This window comes from Lathyrus oleraceus, chromosome 2 (assembly GCF_024323335.1).
Source record: "Lathyrus oleraceus cultivar Zhongwan6 chromosome 2, CAAS_Psat_ZW6_1.0, whole genome shotgun sequence".
Lineage (NCBI taxonomy): Eukaryota > Viridiplantae > Streptophyta > Magnoliopsida > Fabales > Fabaceae > Lathyrus > Lathyrus oleraceus.
Genome location: NC_066580.1, coordinates 383,283,563 through 383,291,700, shown reverse-complemented (window position 1 = coordinate 383,291,700; position 8,138 = coordinate 383,283,563). Strand labels below are relative to the sequence as shown.

General features: G+C 38.4%; 1 non-coding gene across 1 annotated transcript; it reads right to left on the bottom strand.

Annotated features, from left to right (window-relative positions):
- Positions 1-6,823: 6,823 nt before the first annotated feature.
- LOC127125031 (small nucleolar RNA R71) lies at positions 6,824-6,930 on the bottom strand. The gene has a single exon (XR_007804497.1). It is a non-coding gene; the product is annotated as a small nucleolar RNA R71 (small nucleolar RNA).
- Between the last annotated feature and the right edge of the window lie 1,208 nt (positions 6,931-8,138).

The window sequence follows — 8,138 nt, the reverse complement described above, 5'->3', positions numbered from 1 at the left end:
AACTCAACGTTTACCGACACCAACGGAGAGGTGACCAGACATCAACAGATGAACTGGGAAGACTCGACCAGACGTCAACGGACGAACGGGAGAAGCTCAACGTTTATCGACACCAACGGAGAGGTGACCAGACATCAACGGATGAACTGGGAAAGAGATACAACCATACGTCAACGGGCGAAATGGAAAAAACTCAACGTTTATCGACACCAATGGAGAGGTGACCAGACATCAACGGATGAACTGGGAAAGGATACAATGTTTACCGACATCGAAAGATGATGCGTACAGAAGTGAAGCAAGACCAGACATTTACCGATGACTGGGAGAAAGACTCGATGTTTACCGACATCAAAAGATGATGTTTACCGACACCAAAAAAAGGACGACCAGACATTTACCGATGACTGGAGTGAGACTCGATGTTTACCGACACCGAAACAATGGTGTTTACCGACACCAAAGAAAGAACGACCAGACATTTACCGATGACTGGAGTGAGACTCGATGTTTACCGACACCGAAACAATGGTGCGTACCGACACCAAAGAAAGAACGACCAGACATTTACCGATGACTGGAGTGAGACTCGATGTTTACCGACACCGAAACAATGGTGTTTACCGACACCAAAGAAAGAACACACACGGGTGCTGACATGACACTTACCGGTATCAAAGGGATGACATCTACATATGTCAAGGCAAGGCTAAACACTTGCTGGGGATCTCATTGGGGAGTGTAGCACCTCAAATTTTCACCTCCCATTTGTACATTCATTTCATTTTTTAGGGCATTAACATTGCATAGTCCATTGCATTACATCAGTCAAAACTGATCAGGAGAATCCATCTGTGCAAGAGAGAAAGGGTTTTTCCATGAGATGAAGGCCCTATGGTTGTTTTAGAGAGCTTACATGACCCAAGGATCATTTTGAAGCAATTTGGCCAAGTGGTAGAGGCTTAAATTTCATCAGGACATTTCCAGGTCATTTGAAGATCCAGAAAGTCAACTAAAAGTCAACTAAGGGCTAGGAGATGGAGAAATGGTTTGAGACACTTCATTCATGTCCCAAACGGGCTTATTAATCATGTCAAACATCTACCTTGAAGATTTTGAAGCCAGATCAAAAGTTTCCAAAAATGGCAAGTTTTGGACCAACTTCAACTCAACTTTCCAACATCAAAGAAGCCTCAAATTAATTTTTGTTGAACATAAAAGTTGTAGATCTTTCTCTCCCATTTCCAAAAAGTCCAAGATCATGAGCATCTGATGAACGGTTGAGGAGATATGATCAAATCATTGTCAAGTGTGCATGGCCAAAATGTGTTATGCATTGATGCATACGAATTTCGTATCGATCCATGCAAGGCAAAATATGCTATGCATTGATGCATACGAATTTCGTATCGATCCATGCAAGGCAAAATATGCTATGCATTGATGCATACGAATTTCGTATCGATCCATGCAAGGAAAAATATGCTATGCATTGATGCATACGAATTTCGTATCGATCCATGCAAGGCAAAATATGCTATGCATTGATGCATACGAATTTTGTATCGATCCATGCAAGGCAAAATGTGGTAGGCATTGATGCATACGAATTTCGTATCGATCCATGCAGGGAAAAATGTGCTATGTATTGATACATACGAGCTTGGTATCAATACATAACTCTGTTTTGATCATGCATTGGCTACTGTTCACGTCCATATTACTTCATGCACCACTAATTTTCAAGTTTTGTCAAAACACCTCATTTTTGCCAATTACCATTAACCAAGCTTAATTAACATTTTCAGTGTGATTAAGACTTCATATAAATACCATAATCATAACAGAATTTGGGGGGGTTAATCACAATTTCACATTTCAAGATCCAAATTCTCTCTCCCTCCAAAATTTTCTTCAAATCAAATTTCAAAATTCTTCAACATAACACCTTGTTTTTGGTAAAGATTCATGATCATTGAGTTGAATAGAGTGTGAATCAAGTATTTGATTGAAGAATTCGTGCAAGAACCAAGGAGTTGAAGCCAAAAACTCAAAGATGGAAGTTGATTATTAAGCTAGATCTACACGTTCTCAAGCTTCCTTTTCTTCATCAAACATCATCACAAGCATTGTGGAGTGGATTTGGATCATCTGGAGCTTTGGATCGTGTATTTCAAAGATTCTGTTCTTCAAGAGGTCAATTTTCGAACCTTTTAATTCTGCAATTTATGTACATATTCTTGTAGATCTTGCTTTGCTGATCGTTTTGATATAAATTTCGTGCGATTTGGATGAAAATTGAGTGAGATATGATGATTTCAAGTTTAGATCTAAAAACTTCTTTGCTTCGATTCAGAAAATCCATGGAGATTTAGGCTTAGATAATATGATATTTGAATTCTACATTGAAAGATCTTTCCAACGATATATAATTTGTAAAATTCTGAGAAAAATTGGAAATTCTGGAAAAAGCTTGCATGAACATTCATGGTGTTCATCTTCATCTTCATGAAGAAGATGAAGATCTTCATAGCTCCTAGTGCGCTAGGGTTCTACCTGAAGAACGCGCCCAGAACATTGTTTGATCTGTGATACTCGCTTCGATCCCTGGCGGTCACGTTTTTTTCAAATTATTTTCTCATGTTCATTTTCCCTCCTATTTTCCATGTACATGTTCATATGTGATTTTTATTTTTTTTTCCAACCTTTAAAAATCCATATAAAATTGAAAATTGATCCAAAAAATACCTGGTTTTTTGCTATTTGTTCCTTGAGATGTCTAGTTTTTTATGGTGATTTTTTCTGAAATTGTGCATGGCTGGATTTCTGTTTGTGCTAGGTTGATTGAACATGTATCCATTTATGACCTTGCCTTGTTCATCTTGTTGTGAAATGCTTGATTTTAATCCAATGAATGTGAAATTTTGCATGCTGATTCTAGACACATTTATGGATGTTTTGGCTTTGATTTGACATTTTTTTCATGCACCAATTCTGTTTTATGCTTGTGTTAACATGGTGTGACAATTTGTGTCACACATTTGATTGTCCAACTTGTGCCATTTAATTTCCATGCCAAATGATCTTGGATGCTTCTGATTTTTTGTATGTTGATCATGTTAGATGTCTTGAATGTTCATGATGTTTTCCAGAATTATTTGAATCATTTCTATTTTGATTTGAAATTTTCATTCATGATGTCCATATATGAGCCTTGAAATTGCCTTTGACTTCTTTTGATCATGAAATGTCTTTGATGATTGATTTTGATGTGAGCCTTTTTAGGACATGTTAATATGTGTTTGAAGTTGCATTGTGTTGAATTTCAGCTCCTGTTTTAATTTTTTTCTTCACCTTTGACCCTAGGCTTTGACCTAGTGGTTTGTTGCTTACATGTGAGCTTTGAATTTCAGGATCAAGCACCCAAGTTCCATGGTTGATGATGCTTCATCATTTGAATGTTGATATTTGCTTTTGATTGCTAACACTTGCTGTTTTGTAGGTTGATGATAACTCATTTGAGTTTTCCTTATGGCTCATGTGTTGCATATTGGGCTGTCTGGTTGATATTGACTGTTGTCTGTTTGTCTGGATTTTGTACTGATTGGTTTAGATGTTTCCACAGGTACCTAAGTTGCTTTAAGCTCATTTGAACTTTGCTTTGCTTGCTTGTGGTTGGCATACCACTAAGGTATAATTCCTTGATCTTCATGTAGTCTGGAAGACCTGTCATGTTACTTTGGCAGGCACCTGTCTGAAGCCCTCCTTAAGAGGCAATGTTTGTGGTTGTTTAATTTTGTGCCAAGCAGGTAAAGTCCTCTTGAGAGGCAATTGGAAGATACAAGGGATGTGCAATCCATCCCCTGCTATTCAGTTATGTCATTCACTTTGCTCACACACCCTGTGTTGATGCATTGTGAATAAGACCCCAAGATCTTGTTGTGTCAGTCATGTGGAGAAGAGTTCCTTCATTCTGAACTCCCACACTTTCTATTTGAGTCAAGCTCTCCCAGGCCAGGGATAAGAGTTGTGAGGCATAACCCTCATCTCCATTTCATCTGCTTCACCCTAACTCTCAATGTTAGGGTTAAGAGCTAACATCACCCCATTACAGTTGGCTTGTTTGTCGAGGTTGACATGACCCCTTGTCTAAAGCCTAGCCTTGGGTGAGCCACTTGTTTGCATATAATGTGTGTGCTTGCTTGTGTTTGCTATTGTGCTGTTTAGATAGCTTGCTTCCTGTGCAAGTTAGGATAGAAACCTCAACCTAGGGCCATTGTGGATTACATGATAACTATTAGGCTCGAGTCAGTCTCCCTTCTAGTTTGTCATTTCCCAGTCTCTGGTTAGGTTAGAAGTTCTTTCCCTGTTAAGGGGAACTACGTCGCCCTGATCCTCATACCAGATGAGGTACGTAGGCAGGAGATGAGCTGATCTCTCCGGGCGCTGATAACATGAAATAATATCACATTCTTGGACTCAATTTAATTAAATTATATTATTATTCGCTTCAATTTATTTCATTTTATTCGATACTACTGGGTATTTTTCCTTCTATTTATCTCAGGTAGCTTATTTGAAGCATAAGTGAAAAAGGAAGAAAAGGAGGTGCAAAAAGAAATGAAGAGAAGCAATTTCACCAAAGCCCAGCCCAAAAATACAAGCCATGAGCGTTGAGCCTGTGACGAGCGCCACACAAGGTGTGACGAGCGTCACGCCCTGCTGCCTTGTGTTACGAGCGTAACACATGGTGTGACGGACGTCACACCATTCTCCTATATTTTTGGCTTCAGAAACGCAACAGAGGCACGTTGAAGCCTATTATTTCGCTTGACTCTTGGAACGTGAGGATTTTACACAGAAAGCTTTGGAAACCGTTACAAAGTAGACTAGTATAAATAGTCACTTCCTTCCAACCCTAAAGTCTTCTTCTTCGTTCCTTTTTTTGTTTTCTCTTCCGGCCGTGCAAGCATACTTTACAGCATTACCTTTTTATAGTTTTTACTTTATTTGCAATTTTTATTTTCTTTTCCAGTCAACCTTTCAGCACTTAATTAATTTTTCACACAATAGTTTCTACACCGGAAACTATTGTGTATCTTTTACTGGATCTAACCTTACGTTAGATCCTAGATTTTTATTCCTTCACTTTTTATTTTCCTGTCCGATTGAAGAATTCAAGAACAAATCCAACCGGTCTGTGGTGGAGTGTTCAAGATTGCTATTAATTATTCAGGTTCTTTAATTATTGTTTGAATTTATATATGCCCTGCATTATTGTTTATTTATATTGTTTGCCTGAGATAGATTTATTTAAGCATGATGATTATTTAGATCTGTTTAGCATGTCCGACTAATTTATTTAGGTATCGGTATGTAAAGTAAGCGGAATGAAGGAATCAAAACTAAGTTGGTTTAATTACGTTTAAAAATAAAGTCACTCTTTTTATGGTCTCAATTTACAGCATTAATCCCAAAGTTTTTGTACGAGAGTAAAAGACATAAAGAAGTTAAAAGCAATAGAGCGAAAGTTTGAGTTTTTAACTGGACAGTGTAAATTGGACATTAATTCTAGATCAGGGCGAAAGCAATTTTTAGAGTTAATTAAATTCTAATCTTTTTCAAAAAGTATTTTTAAAAGTTAAATGTGAGGACGAGAGTTAAGCATTTGAATTTAATTATATAATCTAAGTCAACAGAGCGAGAGTTTGAGACAAGGGTGTTTAAACAATTAGTATTTTCTTAAAAAGAGTTTCTATAGATTCTATTGTTTTCAAAAAGTGATTTTGGACTTAACTAATAAGTGACAGCTGCGTTAATATAAAGTCATAGTCTATTCAACAGAGCGAGAGTTTGAGAAAAGACTTTTAATCAATGGTGTCCACTGAAAAGATTTATTTTAAAACCAAGAAACCAACGAAGACTTGATTCCCTAATTACGACGAAATACATACCGATATCCGCTTAATTGATATTTAACCTAGATCTTATTTTAGTTTTAACTTTTCCCCCAAACAATCAAAGTATCATCCGCCTTAGCTTTACGAAGTAACCTTAGAAAACGGTATATCGATTCATAAGTCCCTGTGGGATCGATATCTTTTAAAACTACGCGATAGAATTGTGCACTTACAGTTAGTACCCCAATCGACTCATAAAGTCGCGATCAAGTTTTTGGCGCCGTTGCCGGGGACTTTTATTTAGTCGATATCGTAACTCTTCTGTTACGCTGTAGAGACTAAGGCAATTTTTATTTTATTTCTTTCTTTCGTTGATTTGTATGCCACACACTCGCTCACAAGGCGAGCCGTTTTACTTACGAATCAACGATATCGAACTATATCTCCGAGTCTTACGACGAATTCAGGAATATCGTGCTACAAACAATCTCCCTCCTATCGAGGTGCCCGACCTCAAAAATCTTCTTCCTTCACCGATACCCGAGATGGCAGAACCAGCTCGTGCTCTTCGAGATTACGCCGCTCCATCGTAAGATGAGCCGCATTCGAGTATTGCTCCACCCGCAATCGAAGCAAACAACTTCGAACTTAAACCTTCACTATTGCAGGAAGTGCAACAGAATCAATTCTATGGAAATCCTACCGAGGATCCAAACCTTCATTTATCCATATTTGTCCAATACGCTGATACTGTTAAAGCTAATGGTGTCACTTCAGAGGCAATTCGACTTCGTCTCTTTCCTTTCTCGTTAAGAGATAAAGCTAGAAGATGGCTTCAGTCTCTCCCTTCCAACTCAGTCACTACATGGAACGAGTTGAAGAAAGTCTTCCTTGCCCGATATTTTCCTCCGAGCAAAACAACTATGTTGAGAGCCCAGATAAATGGATTTAAACAGAAAGATAACGAGTCTCTTTTCGAAGCATGGGAAAGATACAAAGACATGATGAGACTTTGTCCACACCATGGTTTAGAGGACTGGTTAATGATTCATACCTTCTATAATGGTCTCTTGTACAACACAAGGTTAACAATAGACGCCGCCGCAGGTGGTGCACTTATGGATAAACCTTATGCCGATGCTTATCAACTTATCGAAAGCATGACCCAAAACCATTATCAGTGGGGAAGCGACCGAGCAATGGTAGAGAAACCTCAAACGAAAAGTGGCATGTACGAGATAAGTAGCCTTGATCATGTTAATGCAAAAGTGGATGCTCTGGCCCAGAAAATTGAAAGTTTAAATGTATCACCTCCAACCACCGTGGTTGCCGCAACTCAGAATTGCGAAGTCTGTGGAATCCAAGGTCACACTCCTGCAGATTGTCAACTCCTAACAGGAATCCAAGCAGAGCAAGTTAATTATGCTCAAGGAAATCCCTACTCGCACACCTATAACTCAAACTGGAAGAATCACCCTAATTTTTCATATAAGAGTAATAATGCTTTATACGCACCAGGACAAGCTCCAAATCAAGCCCCAGCTATACCTCCGGGATATCAAAAGCCGACCCCATCTACACCTAACAATAATGTTCTTAGGAAATCCAACTTAGAGGTCATGATGGAGAACTTTATAACTTCTCAACAGCAAACCAATAAAGATTTCTTAAACCAGAATATACACACTAGCGAACAAATCAAACAACTAGCAAGTAAAGTAGATGCCCTGGCTACCCATAACAAAATGCTGGAAACACAAATCTCACAAGTAGCTCAACAACAAGCGCCTACTGCTGCCCCAACTGGTACATTTCCTGGACAGCCCCAACCTAACCCGAAAAGCCACGCTCATGCAATCATACTAAGAAGTGGAACAAAAGTGGAAGGACCAGTAGATCCAAGAATTGAAAACCAAAACTCTAAAAAGTCAACTGAGGAAGAAAGTAAACCTAAGGAAAAGGAGGAGAGTAATAAGGAAACCGTAGAAAAGAAAGAACCCTATGTACCTCCACCACCTTATAAACCACCTATCCCTTACCCTCAAAGGCTTATTAAAACCAAAGATGCGGGCCAATTTAAAAAATTTGTTGACCTACTAAAACAATTAAACGTCACAATTCCGTTTACAGAAGCTATTACGCAGATTCCCTCATATGCTAAGTTCTTAAAAGAAATTCTTTCTAATAAAAGGAAACTTGAAGATAGCGAAACTGTTACACTCACTGCTGAATGTAGCG